General features: G+C 35.0%; 1 protein-coding gene and 1 long non-coding RNA gene across 3 annotated transcripts in view; one reads left to right on the top strand and one right to left on the bottom strand.

The window, feature by feature from the left end:
• The window catches only part of LOC100313710 (protein tyrosine phosphatase), an 84,943-nt gene extending 72,011 nt beyond the window's left edge, over positions 1 to 12,932 (bottom strand). For both annotated transcript variants that reach the window (XM_085503018.1, XM_085503019.1), the window contains exon 1: positions 12,597 to 12,932. The gene's annotated coding sequence lies outside the window, so the exon portion shown is untranslated. The remainder of the gene's footprint in view (positions 1 to 12,596) is intronic.
• Positions 12,933 to 13,283: 351 nt separating this feature from the next.
• LOC144361200 (uncharacterized) lies at positions 13,284 to 16,991 on the top strand. The gene is made up of 2 exons (XR_013422356.1): positions 13,284 to 13,706; positions 16,321 to 16,991. It is a non-coding gene; the product is annotated as an uncharacterized LOC144361200 (long non-coding RNA).
• The last annotated feature ends 4,661 nt before the right edge of the window (positions 16,992 to 21,652 follow it).

The raw sequence follows: 21,652 nt of genomic DNA, 5'->3' as shown, positions 1-21,652 counted from the left end.
ATGTGAATGTCAAACCCAGATAAACATATCAATGTGAACGTCAAACCCAGATAAACATATCAATGTAAACGTCAAACCCAGATAAACATATCAATGTGAATGTCAAACCCAGATAAACATATCAATGTAAACGTCAAACCCAGATAAACATATCAATGTGAATGTCAAACCCGGATAAACATATCAATGTGAACGTCAAACCCAGATAAACATCATATCAATGTGAACATCAAACCCAGATAAACATATCAATGTGAATGTCAAACCCAGATAAATATATCAGTAGGAACATCAAACCCACATAAACATATCAATGTGAACGTCAAACCCAGATAAACATATCAATGTGAACGTCAAACCCAGATAAACATATCAATGTAAACGTCAAACCCAGATAAACATATCAATGTGAACGTCAAACCCAGATAAACATATCAATGTAAACGTCAAACCCAGATAAACATATCAATGTGAATGTCAAACCCAGATAAACATTTCAATGTAAATGTCAAACCCAGATAAACATATCAATGTGAACATCAAACCCACATAAACATATCAATGTGAACGTCAAACCCAGATAAACATACAAATATGCACATCAAACCCAGATAAACATACAAATATGCACATCAAACCCAGATAAACTAAAAGATATAAAACCACATACCTTGGAGTTGATGTTCATTCATACAAACAATCAATGCCCAAATGATAAGTACTCCAATAAATTCTGTTTTTAAGGGCAGAGTATTTTATAAGCTTGGCAGACAATCAGTTATGTCCAGTGACTACGGGGTTCACTGAAGTTGACGCATACAATACAATTCACAATGTAGGGGTGCATGCATTTTAGACATGAAGAACATGTAAACACTGGTTTCCGTTAACCACGTTTATTGTTTCGGTAACTTCAGCCATGTCTATTTTGGCAGCAGGTATCCTAACCACACCTAAGCGTAAGCAGATAGGTATACGTATTAACACACACTCTTGAGTCTGTCATGTATGGAATGTCATACGGACAATTCAACAACAACGCTCCCACAAGCCCTGCATATTTTCCCAAGGGATTGTGGGGAATCAAATATCGATTTCTCATGGTACAGGAAAACAAAACCAATCAAAATTAATTAAAACTTGTTTTCTCACAGGCACATATCCGCTTTAGTTACATCACAGAGCGATGCTAAAGTTCTCATGGAGTTCATGACCGATACAAACAAATCCCAAAGTAAAATAAGCACATACAAAACAGACAGTACATTTTATTTTCAAAGGACAAATTTTACGAGTCAGAATGGAAAACAGAGAAATCTGTAATAGTGAATATTTCATTTGAATCTTTAAAGGGCGGTGGTTTAAATTTTGCGTAAACAAACGATGTGTTTTACATGTGTATTCGTCTCATGGGTCCCATACTGAATATGAAATGTCGCTACAACATTGCAAAATTTTACTGCCCTCCTCTCCCTGACGAACAACCATCATATCATATATTATCATATCGTATACACTGCATTCCATTACATACTTCATGCAAATAATTTATTTTATATTAGTGCTCAGCTAATACAAATATTAACTATCATATTTACTCGACTCAAAGCACATGTGTTTTTGTAAATGACAAGGATGTATAATGGTCAAAATATCTTTATTTTAATGATCCAGAATATAATATATGGGATTTTGAGATTCTGTGTACTTCTAGTACGCGCCGAGTAGTACAATATTTGCTCTATTAGTAGTCCATGCGTTTATGAAAATTACTGAGATGTTTTTATTGTCAAAATAAGTAATTTATATGCAAATACGGTATATTCTATAAAAATATATAGGTATATTATGATCTCTGATTTTTATTTAGAATCAGGAATATTGAGTGTGTTGTATGATTAATGAGTAGAAAACAAGACTGCCAGCTATCATCATATGTCAGCCATCTGGCCATACAGGACTCTGCATAAACACAGCAGATGTCAACTGACTTCATACTCCAATTGTTATGTTAATTAGGCATTGTTTTCTCAGTAATCAATGTTAGGCTGTTGTTTGTCTACCCTTGACACACTGAATGGTGAAGACATATAACTGTTTTAAACTCTATGGTTGAAGTATGGAAACAAAGTAAGGGTGTATATCATCTACAAATATTACAAATTTAATGCATACTTTTTATGAATTTTTTTTTTGCTTTTCTTCAGGGATTTACTATTTGAACAAAGAAGCCAACCTTTGTCACTATGTTTCACAAACAATTTTTCTTTCATACTTCTATAAAAAAAAATAATTAAGATAAGACATGTAGTCAAATGTCCATTTTCAAATAAAAGCAGTGATAAAAAAAAACACCAAACTTTTGCCAGAAAAATGTTTTCAAAAATTTTTTCATACTGTATAAATATTTCACTTGGGATTGATGATTTTCACATCATGTTTAATAAATTATATATGAATTCAATGTGTACAGATCAGCCAAGTAAATGGTTTCTGAAGTGAGCATTATAGCTAATTAGCATAACAATAGAGAACAACAAACATTTTCAACACCCTATTTACGAAGAACTGTCTTGTATGTAGTAGGCTGATGATAGAACAATGACACTTCAGTGTTCTGTTTACTCAATAAAACACAATTATCTTCACAGTAGACAATAGTCTAGCAAGAGAGGTACTATGCCAGTACAGACCAAGTCAGCGGTACTTCTTGGACAAAATACTTTTATTAGGCATGCATACCAAACTGCACTAAATCCCATTCAACGGTCAATGAGTCACCCACAAAACACAATACTTTAAACACCACCTCGAAGAAATTTTTGTATATGAAGGTGGGACCCGGTGCAAACATCTGACGTACTAAACACGTGCAAACATACCATCCTGAATATTTTTTTCTTTTTCACGCTTTTCACATGTTACATCATCGTTTAAAAATATATGATGAAAACCTTGAGTAACAAAGACAGTAGTGTGCAAGAACATTAACCATGAAATAAATCTTTCATTACTCCCTGATAAATTAGGTTTTACACGCAAACTGTCTGCAACTTGCGCACTCAACGTAAAAGGTTTTTAACTCTTCCAGTACGCCGCTTACACCATGGTGGAGGCATCACTTTGATAAAATATGCCTCAAGAGAGGCCAAATGCGACTCACAACAAAGCGGTAATGCCTCACTGGGCTATAGTTAGCAAACTTTGACGGTTAAAATTTGCCGACCACTAGACAATTGACAATCAACAAAACCGCTACGACTACAGGTCAATAATGATGTAGTTTTCACACCTCGTAGGCCACTGAGCTGGGCAGCCAGGGATCGTCATGGAGATGCCTCTACCCTGCTTTAATATAAAAAGCAATTTTCTTTGAACACAATAGAAGAGCTTTACGCACGATGGTCTCTACTTTGATTGCTATACTAAGCACTGAATTATTTTTTTGCATTATAATTCTTTTTTATTAAGGTATTCAAGTTAGTAGTTAAGATCAGATGTATAACTTAACAGCATCATAATCCAAATCCATATTTAACTCTCAAACTTATCATCAACTTTTTACTCTTGCATTATGCTTTGATGATTTTTAGAAGAAAAAAAAACTATTTTGACATTCAATGAGCATTATTTTTCTCAGGCTACAGAAATTTTCTTTTAATTTGATGAGAAAACAGAATATTTTTTCGATCATCATTTCTTCTAAACATATTTTATTTGTATGAAATTGCTACTTGATGACATCATCTGACAGCCTGGGCAGAAATAGGTAGTGCCCAAATATATTTCTAGACATGTTCATTTTGAAAAATACTTGGAACTACTCATGTTGACTAATACACGTTAAAATATATAGGAATGCTGCAATGAATATTGCCTTATAAAAGAAAATAAAAAAAGTAGGAATTCCAGTTATTTAGCCATTACGCAGTCTATTTCACATCGAGTACACGCTTGACAATATTTTACCTGAATCAGCCCCTACTCTTCAACTGCCTGTAGAGCAGTTTTCCAATACTTTCAGTATGTACCCAAGGCAACACAGTGCCAATTTACCACTGTGTGCGGATAAAGAAACACTGGCCCAAGTCACAATGTGTTGACAGTGGGGCACAGCACACAGCATTAGTACACTACATACAAAGCATAGCTCTTAGCTTCATTATTATGCGATAGTCGGACAAAAATCACAACATTCTTAGCATCAAATAAAACTCCAGCCTAATTAGAAAGCTCTCAAGAAAAAAGCAAGCACACAGTAAATTAAAGAAGCTAGGGCTGGAAATAGGTCTTTTCAAAACTATTAGGCTTTGAGAGCTATCTTAAAGAAAATGAGAGACAGGTATCGTGAAAGGCAAGTGGCATACCCTTCCTTATTTCCAAGGCTTGGGTCATCTCCCAGGAAACTCACACTTGTTTACAAATGGGACAGTTTGAGGGGGATAAAAGAAAGATCTTCTGTCCTGATGGCTTAACTTCGTCAAGTATTTTTGGGGAGGTTTGTAGAAAGTATACAGGCAGCTGTCAGTTGAAAGAGATGCACAGATCCTGTGAATAACGACGACTGTGGAATGATGTCTTTTATTCAAACTCATTCGACCAGTCATGCATTTTTTGAAATTTCCCAGCATACTATGCATTTTCGTTGATGCTGTAGCAGCTGTGGGTAACAAAATAGGATCTTGCTTTTGGGATATTTATTAATCACTTCGCTAATTAAGATAAATTAATTTAGACATCAGACAGCCAATCCATACTGTCCAATATAGTCAATAATTAACAGGCAGCATTGGAGTGATGTACATCTAGTAAGACATGCTAAATTTATATTGAAGGGTTGTTCAATATAAAAGAGCAAAGAATTAAAAATACATCAACATCTTCGTATCCCAAAATGTTGCAGTATTTAGGGTTGAAAGAATCTCTGATCTCATCAACAAAAACTATACAGTAATGGAAGGGTATCTCAGGACAATTTGGGGGGGGGGTGCTGATTCAAATCAGAGCGTAATGGTGATGTTGACAATGCAAGTACAGCAAGATCTGATGACGGCATTCACTTAAAACCGCTTTACTTTAGGTTAACACTCCTTTTTCAGGTTTCCCTATTATTTATTGTACAAAAATACGCTCAGCGTAGCTATATAACCAGGTTTTAGTGCATATCTTATTACACGATAAGAAACACAGTAAGAGCCAGCTGTAGGCACTGGCAACAATAGTGTTGATAACAGCGCATTCTTTGCAATAAAATATTAACATTATTTGCAACTGATAAAGTTCAAGGGAAACTCTCTGCAGTATTTTATATTTGAGAAGTGACTAATAAAATCAGTAAACTTTAATAAAAGGTTTAAATGCATGCAATGTAATTATATTCAAATGATGTGTATTTTCTACAGTTATACAAAGTACCGATGTTATTTATTGATCAATAGAATATTATATCAAATTTTATAATTATACTGTAATTATACTGTAAAATATTTAACAATTTGGGAAACTGTTTATAATATAATTATTATTAGGTGCACTTTTAACTAGGAATAATGACATGTTAAGTATCATTATTCAAGGCATCTGATTTCACATCCCAATTATGATAAAAGCCGTTGATTTCCACTGTAAATAATAATATGGCCATTTCACAAAGTGATCAGAATTTGTTTTTAAATTTTTTTGTGGGAATTACATTTCAAGTCATTTATTAAAATTTAATTTCATTAGATCATTCAGTAATTAAAATTAATAAAAATCAAAGAAAGCTTAGAAAGAACTCCCATGTGCTGAGAGTATTGGAGACACATTAAATATAATTTGAAATTACTTAGCTGAAAACTAATTATGCAAATCAGAAAATTAATATGACCAGATTTGAGTGTAAAACTAATGAGGTCTGCGCAATGTAACAGAAAATCTATGTCTCCAAGTTTAATTGAAATGTGATTAGAACCAAAAAACCAAAAAATTATGAATTATTATGCTTATTAGGGAATTAATATGAACAGATTTTTACCCCAAACTAATTAGGTTTGTACATTGTCCTAGAGCATCTTTGTACTAAGTTTCATTGAAATGGAATAATTATTACCGTGAAAACTCCAAAATTTCGACCCCTCTAAAAATTCGAACGCCTATTTATTTGCCGGGTTTCGGTGTTTTATTTACCTCCAAATTTTCGACTCCACTAAAAATTGCCGACTCATTCTTATTCGAAAATTGCGATCAGTTTTAGTTTTCCCCCAAACGAAAAAAAAACACGATGTGAGCGTTCAAACGGGACCTTCCTCGAAGGCATGAATCCGGGTTTCTGATTGACTGAGAGATTTTTATTTTATTGGTAACGAAAATATATTCTAAATAAACGAAGTTTCAAATAAAAACGAACACAAAAATCTCGGCATGCTGCGTTTCTGAATTGTTGATTATTACTGTACTCAGTAGTGATTATAATAATGTACACAAAATAAATTTGTTGAATGGTTATGAAATACAAATAAAAGTCAACTTAGTTTCATCGTAAGCGAATGATTCCGGTCTCGTATAAACGTTTGATGCTGTAGGATATCCGCCATGTTCTCTTAGGTCAAATAGGTCAAATCGCTAATTAACCAATCAAAAAGCTGGATGATGCCAACGTGTTCAAATTACCATAGCTTATTTAAATAGATTGATGTTGTAGTACGATATTTTGGCTTGGATTTTGATGCGAAAACGGCATGATTTTTTTTAAATAAAAAAATTAGTTGTTTTTAAAAAATAAACTGGTCATCTGAAGAATAATTTAACATTGTTCACAGTGATAACAGCTCATTCTCGAAAGGAAGCTTACCCGCTCACGCTAGTCACGATAAAAATCATACACGTGTACTCTTGAATAGACAAACGTCAATGACTACGGTAAAACTTAGACTCTATTTTAGCCGGCAGGATTGATTGAAATGTCCGAAAAATGACGCCAAAATACACCTTAAAAGTCCCATTTTATTTTCTTAAATCCCATTTTATTTTTTAATCCAAGGGCGAATTTACGGCAGAATTTGGTCCCTCAAATAACGGACACGTGAGCTTTGATTCTAACCGGATACATTGCACTGGGTCGGGGAGATAGTTTGCTAAACTTCCATGCATCTTTTGTCCAATGGGTACCTGTACTTCGAACATTCGCAAGTTTTTCTAGGTAGTGCGAGACAGCTTTGTCTTTTGACCTATTAGTTTTGTGCTGACCTCTTCTCCGCGTCTTGATGTTTTGTTTTGCTTGTCATAATACTCACTGATTGATGACTTTGTTTAGATTTTGAGTTACAACTCGGCCACGACCTTTGCTTTTACCGTGAAACATGAGGAAGTTTACGTCAATTGACGGACATTGCATTTTTTAAAAACTAATGAAGCACACTGTCTATCATCCCCATTTTTTCATTTGCTGATTTCTATTCTGAAAAATTCGACCGTCCGAAAATGCACCTTAATTTTGACTCTAAAAACACGTCACATATCTAACACCAATTATTTAAAACCGGTCGAAATTTTGGAGTTTTTACGGTACTTTAGATATCAGTGTGGAAGCTTAAAATTGGTTAATTGTGCAAATTAGGTAATTAATATGTACAGATTTTAACCCACAATTATTCAGGTCTGTCTATTGTCCTACAGCATCCATGTACATTCATTGATATGTGATGTATAGTACCTGAGATATCAGTGTGAAAGTTGGTTAATTATGCAAATTAGGTGATTAATATGCACAAATATTTACCGGAAACGAATTGGGTCTGCATAATTCTAGATTCATTGAAATGTGATGATTAGTACTTTAGATATCAGTAGAAAAGCTGAAAATTAATTATGCAAATTAGGTAATTAATATGCACAATTATTTACCCTAAAACTAATCAGGTCTCTGCATAGTCCTAAAGGATCTATGTACCAAGTTTCATTGAAATGCGATGATTAGTACTTGAGATACCCGTGGAAAAGCTGAAAATTAACTAATTATGCAAATTAGGTGATTAATATGCACAAATATTTATCGAAAACAATCAATCTCTGCATAGTCCTTGAGTATGTAAGTACCAAGTTTCATTGAAATGTAATGCTAACTACTTATATCAAATGCTGAAAATTAATTAATTATGCAAATTAGGTAATTAATATGTACTGATATTACCATAAAAACTATCAGGTCTGTGCAGTGTCGTATGACATCTATGTACCAAGTTTCATTGAAATGTGATGATTAGTACTTGAGATATCAGTGGAAAAACCGAAAATTGACTAATCATTATGCAAATTAGGTAATTAGTATCCACGGATTATTACCAAAAACTAATCAAAACCTAGCATGAGTTCAGAGCATCTATGTACCAAGTTTCATCAAAATCCAATGAGTGGTTGTTTAGATATCAGTGGAACAGTCATGGAACCACTAAAAAATAGCTAATTATCATGCAAATTAGGTAATTAATATGCACGGATTTTTACCAAAAATTAATCAAATCTGCGCATATGTTCAGAGCATCTATGTTTCAAGTTTCATCAAAATCCAATGAGTGGTTCTTTAGATATCAGTGGAACAGTCATAGAACAGCTAAAAATTAGCTAATTATCATGCAAATTAGGTAATTAACGAGCATGGATTTTTACCAAAACCTAATCAAATCTGCGCATTGGCCCAGAGCATCTATGCACCAAGTTTCATCAAAAACCGATGTATGGTTCTTGAGATAGCAGTGGAACAGTCGGACACACATACACACACACACACATACACACATACACACATACACACACACACACATACACACATACACACATACACACATACACACACACATACAGACACACTAACTGCAAAGACTCCCATTTTGTGCTTCGCACATGGGAGTCAAAAACCATATCAACAGAATTTGTCTGCCTTTCATATCAGCACTCTATACCATATCTTAACGCATATCACAATGACTTGTAGTAATAAGTATATTAACCTATAATACCGAGATAAATCATTCTTACACAGTGAACGTTGACACACAATTGGGTAGCCGACTCAACAGAAATAAAACATCCTTGTGATAAAAAAATAAATATACAATTTCTTAGACAACAATAGATCCTGTTACTAATAATTAGATGATTCAAATTGTCTGACACTCACAGTCATCCATACACCCCCACATCAATTGAAACGAAATGTATAAAAATAACTATGACAAATGTAAAAAAAATCCAGAAAGATACTGCAAGAAAATTTATTCTCAATGGCATTTAATTACTATTTTGATGTTTTAAGCAATTTCACTCGGTTTTAAGTTCACAAACTTGGCAAGGAAACAATGAGTTGTATCGTTATTCTATATGTTCATGTGAATTTAATTTAGCGATTTTTTTTTCAGCGAAAATAGGGAAATTAAAACCCAGTGAATAATTAATACATTTATAGTTTTTTTAAAGACATGTTTTGTCAGTAATATTATTTCCAACTTTCAAGCTGAAACCAAATGTCACTGTTGGTCTGATTAGAGGGGATATGAACCCACAGAGGAAATTCACACCTTTATGTAAATTTAACATTATGAGTCATAGCTACATCATAGGCAGTGTCAAGGTAGTTTTTTTTGTTTTCCCTGATCCACTGCCTCAGTTATTTTTATCCAGTTATTTTTGAATTGATAATTGAGTCAAAACTAGTAAAAATGCTTTTACTAGTTTGTTCACAACAATTTGTGTTCACTCCACTCCACCTGTGAATGAACCCAAACGGATTGAGCAAACTGAAATTTATCACCAATGTATGCAGCATAGTGTACATGTACTGGGTAAACAATCAAGCCAAGGCCATCAGTTCAGGTGACTGCGTACCCTCCTCCATACTTGCACTACAACACACCTTTGTACTGTTAGTGGTAATGTGAAGATTCACAGTTTTTAAGCACTTACAGCTTGACTGTTAACTGATTACCACATTGACTGGTAACATGCCGTGTGTGGGAGGAAGGGGGTGAACAAACTATGGACAGTATGAAGCAAAACACAGCCGGGAAATAAACCACAAAGCCAGAAACATACCAGACATTCATACTGAACAATAGAGGACAATGGGCTTCCTTTTTGCCAATGCTCTCAGAGCTGTACATACATTACCAGTATGTAGTCTAATGAATGTGCTGACAGAAAGAAATAGAGGGTGGAGGGGTGTCGGTCTGATCCCAAATGATGATGACATTACCCATTATTATCTACTTCCAAATAAGGTAACAGGCAGCTACTGTAAGGTACATTATTTTCACTGAATGAATGAATCAGTGAAAATAAACTTCATACAAAACATCCAAAATGTCTGTTTAGTGAAAATGAATTCCAGCTAAAATAAACAACACTAATGAAAATAGACAAAAGAATATTTTATAAATGAGAGTTCAAAAAAGAACAACTATGTGATAACATATTTGTTTAGTTCATACTCAGAACTTTTTAGCATTTTATTTTGTCACAAAATGTATCCTAAATAACACTCCATGAATACCTGGTTGTCAATAATTGTCAGCCAACAATCAACAGTGAATATAAAAACATAATATCATACTTGCTCTTTCAAAAGCACATGCACTCAAGCCAACGTCCTGCCCTTCTAATAAAAGTTGAAATACGAGACTGGATAACAACCCAACAAATCATAGAGGAGTTGGATGTTCCATGGTACAGTGCTGATGATATTGACATTATTAATAACAAGTTATCTTGCAACAAACACATTTAAAATAAATTAGATAACTGGCTTGCATAATTTATAAACCACTTACTGGTACCAGGATTATAGAAAACAGATATACAATGCATAACACATAAACCAAAGAGAACTGGTAACCAATTCAAATTGTTTGTGCTAAATAAATTAAATAAATCATGGTCATATAGCAAGATAAACCATGAAGTGACCACAATTTATCTAATTTGTATCACAGTTGTCATAACTAGGAGTTTTTACAGTTGATTATTCGTTACTGTACTTTGATCTCAAAGACTTTGGCATAGAAACCCAAATTCTTGAATAATCATTGGCTAACACAAAACAGCCACCACACAAAATGTTGTGTGTATATTTGCTACAATGTAATTACCGTTTGAATGTAGCAATATGTTTCAGATCAAGACATCAACAACCCAGTTCAACTCTGCCGGACCCAAAGAAAGTCCATCTGCAGAAAGTTGGTAATAAAATCTTATCAATATATGGAGAGGGAGGGGAGGGGATCATTTAGAATAGCTTCACCATCAAACTAGTGTTGTTATCATAAATGACATGTTATATTTCAATGCAGCACTTTTTAAATGTAGAGAAGAAATAAACACTACAATCACGTGATATTCACATGAACAGTATCTTGACATGCAGATGATGAAGAGGATTCATAACAAAATCCTTCCAAGTTTTACTTGTAAGAATGTTAGCATCTTCTTGACTGTTGTTAAACGACGACCTTCGACACTCGTAGTATGCCTGTGGTTTCTGCATGACTGACATGCGCGGCAATAATTCACGGAGCCAATCTTTTTTTCAACGACTCGCCAAGAAACGTCTCATTGTCAAGAAATGTCCCAAGCATGAATGTGTGAATTTGCAGAAATTGGCCATTCCTTCTTGACCATGGCACCATAGTGTTGTTCGTGATAATTACCTTAATTGAAGCCCTTGCCAGTGATAGTTATGAACTTAAATCGGATAGTAATTGGAGACAAACGACGCCAATAAACAACACAGACACGAAATGTTTGGCTGACTGTGGAGCCGACCGTACTAATACTACTATGACAGAGACGAAAAGAGGACAGTGCAACTAAACACAACCAATCGACCGGGAAGTGACGGGACTTTGAACGACATGGGTTCAGATAATAAGTACACACGATATTAAGGAAGTCGTAAGCTCAACTGCAAGACTTCCGTGCGTACATGGGGAAGCCGGATTTTATTAGTAACATTATCGGGAAACCCACCACGGACACCTGTATGTCGGCTACTCAAGCCCTCCCGCGCACAAGCAAATCAAAACAGAGGGCGAAACTATCTGTGTTGCAACAAGTATACCTGTCGCGATTTTAAATTGTTCAACTATTAAACAATTAAATATTCAAGAAACATATGGTTTGAAATGAGAACCCGGCATAACCCTCAGTTCCCTATTCTTTTCACTGTTCGCAAAATACGGTATTCAAGGGCATTTCACACATTCACCTTTCTGTCCATTGGCAATGTAAACATTGGCGCCATACCACACGCAAAACACACGAAACAGGGACGCCGCATATATCGGCGTAACAATGTCGTATTATGATGATCTTCTGCGACGGAAGCACAGCACTTATTCACATCAACGATTGGGTGGTTATTTTCCAAATGCAAAGAAAAGGATGGGGTTGTAATATTAGAAGAAACACATTGAAGCGAGGACATTCACGAGACCCATTGTCGTATTCAACTGTCCCTTTACTGAACGCAATGTCAACACCAATCGTTGTTTTTGACGACCCAGTCGAAAAACCACGATTTTTAGAGAAATTACAGTAGTTAAATGTGATAAGGTCGTTATACTTACTTCACGCTGATCAATTTTGAGCGATCCTTCGAGATATGAATGCTACAGGGCACGGTGCCAAGCTATGCTCGGTCTTGTTTTCACCATGGACTGTTTTACACACGGTGCCCGATGTACGAGTCGGTTTGAACTACACACAGCGTTCGTCGGGGTTTTTCACTTTAAAGTCATGAAATTAACAAGCTGGCATTTACATGTCCCCTTCTTGATAGTTCCCGGACTGTCTAGAATCCACGATCGGCATCAAAAGTCGATGATTTCACGTATTGAAGTCCAGATTTGCGGCACACCGCCATGAAACATACACACATTCAAATCTCTTAGTTCGTGTTTTCCATTGCTCATTAAAAATACGATTCATCACCGTAGCATATTACTCCGCGCACAAAAACACAGTATCGCAAACCAGGACGTACGTCATTCACCACTAGATACATATTTTATAATTGATAAGGCTATAAGAATCATGAAAAATGTTATTTTCATAAAACTCACTGTTTTTCAAACAATTATGAAATATATATACATATATCTTTATATACATCGCGGAGTAATACATAAGAACTACAGCTCCGCCATGATTGGCAGGGTAGATTAACATAATAATTGTACTATAATTGACAGTTCTTGCCAAACTAAAATCTTGTGATCAAATTACAAGAATTTGTCTCTTTGACAGACCAAATCTCCACGAGAAACAAGATAGAGGAAATAAAACGTGGTTTAAACTCAGAGATATACCATATAAAACTGTGCTGAGCACAATGGGGACGGAAATCGCCTTATGCCGGCCTAGCGTAAATATTGCAGAAAACATCAAGGACTCAGCTCTTCACACCTGCTCGTTAGAACGACGTCTAAAATCGAAATACGCAATTGCAGCCTGCTTTTGATGTGTGGCACGTGCTGTTTGAAATGCACCCGGATATCAGAAAATCTAGACAATTTTATAAAACACATTTATAGTATGACGACCGCGATGAACTTGAAACTCATTAACGCTTTTCATCTTGGGCGGCTTGTTTTCTTTCATTTGCATTTCTCGACACGTGACGTGGTGAAATGGTTGCACCGACGAATGATATCTTTCGATGGTTTCACGCTCAGTAGGTAAAGTATACGTTTTTTTATGTTTATGTTTTTTTATAGTACAATTTATGTAATTTAACCAACAGGGATATATACAATCGTATATTATTATGTATTGATACAACCACTTATAAACGTACTAGCACTGTCCCGGCTGCAAATTCAGATCAATTGTTTTATTTTTGTAATAATGTTTTTTTAAATAAATAGAAAAAGTTAATTCATGGACCCATGGACAAGTTGTTAAATGTAAACAGCTATTTTATTCGTCCGTAATTTGTACAAAGATCTTATTTTTTGTAAGCGTATAGATCATTTTCAACATTAGATGTCGTAATTCGTACACAATTTCCAATTTTGATTCTTAAACACAAATTATCAAGTATATTATAAATTTGAATTTGGAATTTACTTTATCTGTAAAGTGTAAAAAACTGTAAATGGAACTTTCCTTTTTATTTCCTGTAGAAACATAAAATACATTTTTTATTTCCTGTAACCTGTACCAGCTACCACCTCTTGTCCCTCCCCTCTATATTGTCACAGCGACTTGTCCAGTACAATGGTGGCGTACTTTGTACATGTTTGTTCTTGTAGGAGTGTAATTTACAGCGCTAAAAGTGGAAGAACCAGTGAATAACAACTTTCATTGCTGACGCAACTGACGCAACAATTCGCTGCGAAATAGACATATTTTCAAAATCTGTCAGTTTTTACAGCGGCTTTTACCCAAAAATTTACATTTGATATGAAGTTCCGGACGTGTATAGTATAACCAAAAATAATAATAAAACTAAAAATGTTTATAAAGTTTAAAGATTCGACGTACACTTTTGAACCATATTTGTTCTTATGATATCTGAAACATTAAATCATAATGACTCATTTCAGAATAAGCAGTCATGTATTAGGAATAGAGAAAGGTAGACATACCCAACCCAAAATACCTTTAGAAGACATCTGTATGCAATGTTCCCAGATCAAAATTGAAAATGAAGAACATTTCTTAGGTACCAAACAGAAAGACAAAAGTTATTTAATAATATCAATATTCGAGAAGAATTTAAAAATGACGTCCAGATATTTATTAAATATATTATTAGTTCAAGAGAAGACATTATAATTAAAACAAGCTGGTGAATACTTGTATAAAATATTTGAAATCAGAAATAACAATAACTGATATTTTACTTTAGTATTAATATATATATTGTACCATAGACCTTATCTCATTCTAAGGTCTATGATTGTACTTTATTACTAACATTTTATTGCTGCCAACCAGAGTAAACTATTTGCAATACATTCATTATTAATATTAGTCGCATTGGGTGCATTCCAAAGCTTGCAAGGTGAAGCAGTCAGTTTAATAACAGTCGAGTTTTGTGAATTCTACTATGCATCACGAAAAGCAATTTGCATAGATACTGTACAATTTGTTCTCAGATGAAATCTTGCGCTTAATTCTTCGTTTAATCGTATGAACCACTGGGATTCCTTACGCCATTGGCGCCGACTGGATTATACTACATTGATACAATGTTGTAAATTGGCAAATAATGACGTCATCCACGTACGCGACGTGAATGTTTGCATTTCCATGTACAATATCCCGCGAGAGTAGTGGGAGGCGTTCATTAGCTATCTGGATTTATTGATAAATCAGGATAAAAAAAAACGCACAGACAAAAGAAAAACTAAATTTTATTTGGGAAATTACAAAAATGTTACAACATGTCTCCATGTTGTTTTCATTTTCCATTAATTGAGTGGTAATCCACTCCATTTAACATCTTTTTGATGATTGCATTTCTTGTATTGTGATTTTTATCACAGTTTTGCCAAATGTATAAGATAAATAAACACGTCATTTTATATTGTGATCAGAACGACCACTACACATGTGCAGAAATGAAATGCACATTTCTGAATGTATACGTAAATGACACTCCATGACAGCAATATATTGCAATTAAAAGACGTGAATCATGGACACGTGAATAAAAAATCATTTAATATGTCAATTCGTGAAAATGTGACCAATCATCTACCATCATTAATGTACATAAAACCAATCGTTTACGTCAATTCGTGAAAATGTGACCAATCATCTACCATCATTGATGTACATAAAACCAATCGTTTAATACGTCAATTCGTGAAAATGTGACCAATCATCTACCATCATTGATGTACATAAAACTAATCGTTTACGTCAATTCGTGAAAATGTGACCAATCATCTACCATCATTGATGTACATAAAACCAATCGTTTAATACGTCAATTCGTGAAAATGTGACCAATCATCTACCATCATTGATGTACATAAAACTAATCGTTTACGTCAATTCGTGAAAATGTGACCAATCATCTACCATCATTGATGTACATAAACCAATCGTTTACAAAAAAATATCAAAGTTAAATGCATGCTTCTTGGCTTTATAAATCATCCCATTGATTCTTGCTGCAACCAATAATCCAACATTATTCATACATTGATACAACAAACTATCACGAAAACAACACTAGTTTACTAACAAAGGTCAGAAGATTTGGGGGGGGGTAAAACTTTATAAAATAGACACATCGGCTGCCACTATTTCCCAATGTAACTGTTCTTTCTTGTTTAGATTCTAGACAAATAGAAGTATTCTTTGGATGTTTCATAGGACATACCCGTTTCTAACTCACCAACATGACGGCCGGCAGCGGAACGTTTTAGTCGAGCTCCTTCCAAATTCTAACATGTATTCAACCATGGAGCTCCATGATTCAACGGAACGTCTCCGGTGTTGCGTCACATGGCATTCACCAACAGCTTACTGATTCCGATTTATACGCAGTCTGGTTAAGAGATGGATGGATTCGAAAACTACACGACCAGAACACGTGTTGACAGATGTTATACATACTTATATATATATTGTTTTGATTCATTTGGAAATTGTATATATTTGATATACTGCATGGTTAGATTATATACGTTTGTTTCGATTCTGCGTGTCACGTCACATTTTGAAGGAGGGGGCGATCTATTTGAGATAATAAATGTCCTTTTGTTCTAGTCAAATTGATAACCATGTGAACTTCACTATATTGAAATTATGACAACCAGAATCAGGGTTATCATCAAGTTCACTATTTGTGATACAAGGCAACACTGTGTTCGATGTGACACAGAGAGCGCACTACTCAACTGAGTTGTCAGGATAACAGAAACTCTGCCATGTCAATAGCGTCTGTGATTTCAACTTAGGATATATATGCATGCATTTATCTGGGGATTAAAATGTGGAATATATTTGGTTTTCTGGTCTTCGCTTTGTTTGGAAAAGATTGTTGTTTTCATTAACGATCCCGTATGTTCACGCATTCTCTTTCGTTTACTTTTGTTTGTTTTATATACCGTCTCCCGCGGTAATTTAACAAAGTTGCGGTCTAGATGGATGGACACAGCTGACTCCAAGTCAGTCAACGGTATTGTCCATCTGGCGACGCCTTTCACCGATCACCTCTAAGTACAGGGACGAGATGACAGACTGTGAGATGCCTGCGTGCGAAAACCACCAGATCGGCACCACAAAGCCGGCTTCAGACACTTGAGATATTGCCACTGTCTTGGTTCTCAATCGTTCATTACCAATTCCAATGTAACACGATATTTTCAGTATTTGAGTATAACTCATATACCGGCCACTGTTTCTGTTCATTTAATGCTTCAATCTATGTGCGTTATGCCATAGTTATGAGAAAACACATATGTCACAAGACACTCATCCACGCCACCCAGCGCCCGTCTATGTTTACATCGAAATAAAAACGTGTGATTCGGATGATGTACTGCTTCTGAGGACAAAATAATTACCCCCATCAACAGACCCATATCCATACATTTGTGCCAGCCCGAAGTAGTCTGTGGTATAAAGTAAAACCCAAGTTACATTCTATTCTATTCTATTCTATTCTATTCTATTCTATTCTATTCTATTCTATTCTATTCTATTCTATTCTATTCTATTCTATTCTATTCTATTCTATTCTATCTAGTGAATGATATTACATGCATATCTTCGGTTTTTAGTCTGACCGTGAATACAGCACATAAGGTATACTTTATTTCGCGATAAGAAGAGGGTTATTTGAAGCGGCGGAGGCAATATAAAACAATAACCTCATCATGCATATATTTTATTTAATGTCTAATCCTACTTCAAGTTGGTAGCATTACTCGTATCAATGCTGGTGTGGCTAGACAGAATGGAAAAGAAAGTAAAATGTTTACCCCACCGAAAGTTTCTAATTCTGAAATTATTACTGAAATATTGCAAATAAAGTGTGTCTTTGGTATGTCTTTTTTTCACAAATTAAATGAATCATGATGAAAAATGTCATTCTCTTCAAATTTAAATTAATTACAACATTCCTCTAGTTATGGATCATTAAGATATTTGTGTCTATTTGACGTGAATTTCTACTTTTTCAAATAATTTAGTATATCGTTTTTTGTTTTCAAAAAACGCTAGATTTACATTGGTGAATAGCGCACTGCATTTGTCGAGGCGCATTTGGTTAAAAATAAACAATAATATTTTTTGTTTGATAAAAATATATGTTTTCTAAAATGACATTTGGTATATGTGTAGGTATTGGCACCGGTACATAGTAACACTGTTAATCTTTTATTGATATGCTGTGCTCCCATTGGTCACGTAAGTTCCACACGCACTGAGTGCATGGAGGCATCCGGGTGAGTCCCTGGTCACCGTATCGCAAATATAGTACTTCGTGCATTTACATGACATCATTGCTATAACTCTAAATGCCAACGCCTTAACTAGAACACTAGTTACGTGGCAGTTTAAATTTTAACGTGCATATTTAATTTTAATATAATTTTAAAAGTTGTTTTTAACATGATAATGGTTTCCTGTGATAATGAATTGAAGGTCTAGACATAGTATATTTTCCAGTCCAGTGCAAAGCATATTGATTGTGTGTTTGTTATTCATTACCTCCAAGCTCACTGAAGACAAATGCTACAGTAATACGGAATATCGAAGTTCAATAATTGTGGTACATATTGTAAACCGCTTTAATTCACGGGGGAAGATTTTTCGCACATTTCGTGAGTCTGTACTAATCGCGAAATGTTGTTACAGTGAAAAATTCTCTGGAGTCCTACGACATGGAGAGTCATTGAATTTCGAGAAATTTTATCTTCGAAAATCGTGAACATTTCTTGCAATAGAATTAAGCGGTTCACAGTATTTTCAGAGAGTCGTAACTCGTTTTCAATGAGATGAGAAAGTCGTGTATTCCAATATGATGGCGCCCTTTACAGTGTTGATTTTATTAATATACGAATAACTTAAAAAGATGTCTGGTCACCTTATATTCTCACACTGTACTAATCGCCAGAGCACACTAGTGGTGTACCGATTTCCCCATCGATGTACAATTATTGTAATTTGCAATGATGAATATTTTGAAATTTTGTTCTAGTAAACATTTTTAATTAGCGAAACATAAAAGTAAAGTAAATACTAAAATTAAATTAAAAAAGTTGGTATTAGATATGAATAGTGAAAACGTATGTACAATCATCTAACAGTCGCATAGCTAGATGCAATTATTTCAACAACAACAAAAAGGTAATTCACAAAAGTCCTAATAGATGAATAAGTTTTCAAAACGCCAAGTTAGTAATTTTTCAAACTCTTCTTATTCTAATTTTATTCTTTTACCTTCATTACCTCATAATATTCCATGTGTCAATGTACCCTCTCATCATATAAGCCAGTTCCACCTTATAAGGTACGTGTGACCATATGGCTGTCAAGAGTCTGTATTGTGTAGCTAGGCAACGGACGAAGTGGCCAGCACACGTTATCGCAAGCCCCCACTTGGTGGACGAGGTCAGCCTGTAACGTGTGGAATGCCACGTACACACTGTACACATTTCCCATCTGTACATTGTAATAGTTCACTGACGGCGAATTGATGTCTTGCTTCCAATAATATCTATATCTGCTAGTACGTTAACGCTTTGCATGAAATAAACGAATCTTTATCCGTGAATTATAATGACGCGCAACGAGCCTCCCTACACTGCATTACACACCACACTTACTCCACCCCATTCCATGACATGATACATATTTCAGTTCGGGTGGGGGGGGGGGGGTACTTGAGACTAAAACCTAGATCATGTTTTCTCCCCATACGCACACATACAGTGCATACATATGTACGAATAATTACAGAATTAAAAGAAGCAATAACTCACATGGTCATCAACTTGAAAAATGAAATATCACCGCATAGTCAATATCTACTTCGTTTTCTGGTGAACAGAAATTTAACCACGTAATAATTTACAGAACTTTTTTGTAGATACGATAACTCGGGGTTTAACATCAGTCTTCACACCAAGCTTGTATATGGAGATTGCCGATCATTCACTCAAAGTACTAATCACGGTGTACCTGAACTGTCCACCCGCCCCACTTCCGCAATGTTGTACTATGCCCAGTTGATAAACAAACAATTGCGACATTTAAATGCAGGCGTCCATATTCATAGGCGTGCGAAATCGCTACATGTTTTCGATATATTTGTAACTCATCGCCCCTCCCCCAACAAAGTTGAATTATGGATTGTATACCTGTATTTGCATAACTTACGATAATTGCAACTATTTATGTGTAACTACAGTTGCTCCGTGCCCATACATGCTGCCTCCTTGTACAGGACCTTTCGATCATTGCGGACATGGATGTGGACACGTAACATATCAATGGCAACGCCTTCATCATGTCAATTCTTACGGACACGGATCACGTATTAATCAATGGCTTTTCTCTTTATTTATACAAATATGAAATTTCATGTTACAAGGATCGAGCGAAATATGTCGTCATCTTACAAAATTAGAAGAAAATGTATGTACAAAATAGAGTTTTCGGGCATTTCACCATTGTTTACCTGTAAGGAGGTTTCCCAATACAACATTTTGCTCGGTGAAAAAGACGTCAAGAAATATTAGAAAATACTGTTAAATTCTTAAAAATATTACACTTACTTTTAACTAATAACAAGATAGTTACGTGTAACTATAGACAGAACCACGAATATCATATCGGAACGTCGACGAATTTAGTTTAAATTATCTTAATGTTTATACAAACGGAAACGACAAAGTTGGCCGAACTCTGACCGATAGCCTTAGTCCCGGCTAAACGTTAGGTTTTTCAATACATATTGCATGGAGTAGGGATACCTGGGCCACGTACCATGGCTTACATATGCGCCACAGCTGTTATAGTCACTGTCTCTACAGTGCAAAACACAGTTGCAATGATTTGTTCAAGTTGTTATCAATTTACAAACAAAAAAGTATAAAACACATAACCAGATGTCTTGATTATCCGAGACTGTTGGAGCCAGCATTTCCGACAATACAATAGAAGGTAACTCACCGACTGTTTTGACTGAGTGAATAAACTATCGTTTATTATCACTTACAGATAAGTGCTAAGGCTATTGTTTGTTTTTATACATTATATACATAGTTGTTTCAGAGTCTGGTTTAACTCCAATTCAATAGCATTGATGAATATTCGTCGCTAAATGATTTTTTTTTCTGTGACAATATTAAACATATATTATAACAATATGGTATTAATACTATCAGAACTAAGATGTCCATACTCTATCAAAAGCTACCTGATAACTAGCTATGTGTAAACCCCACCCCATCCCACCACCACCAACACCAACACCCCACTACCCCCATCACCAACACCCCACAACCCCCATCACCACCACCCCCACACATACATCGACTGCAATAGGAACGCCATGATCAGATTTCTCATCAGCGACTGGCGGTGAGCCAACATTGTGGCCAGAAATTGGTGGCGGTTTTAGATTTGAATAAGACAATCGAGGTACAAGGCTTGT

This window comes from Saccoglossus kowalevskii, chromosome 9 (genome assembly GCF_978046115.1).
Source record: "Saccoglossus kowalevskii chromosome 9, keSacKowa6.1, whole genome shotgun sequence".
NCBI classification, from domain to species: Eukaryota; Metazoa; Hemichordata; class Enteropneusta; family Harrimaniidae; genus Saccoglossus; species Saccoglossus kowalevskii.
Note: the sequence above shows the minus strand (reverse complement) of the source record. Positions and strands in the feature narration are given on the sequence as shown.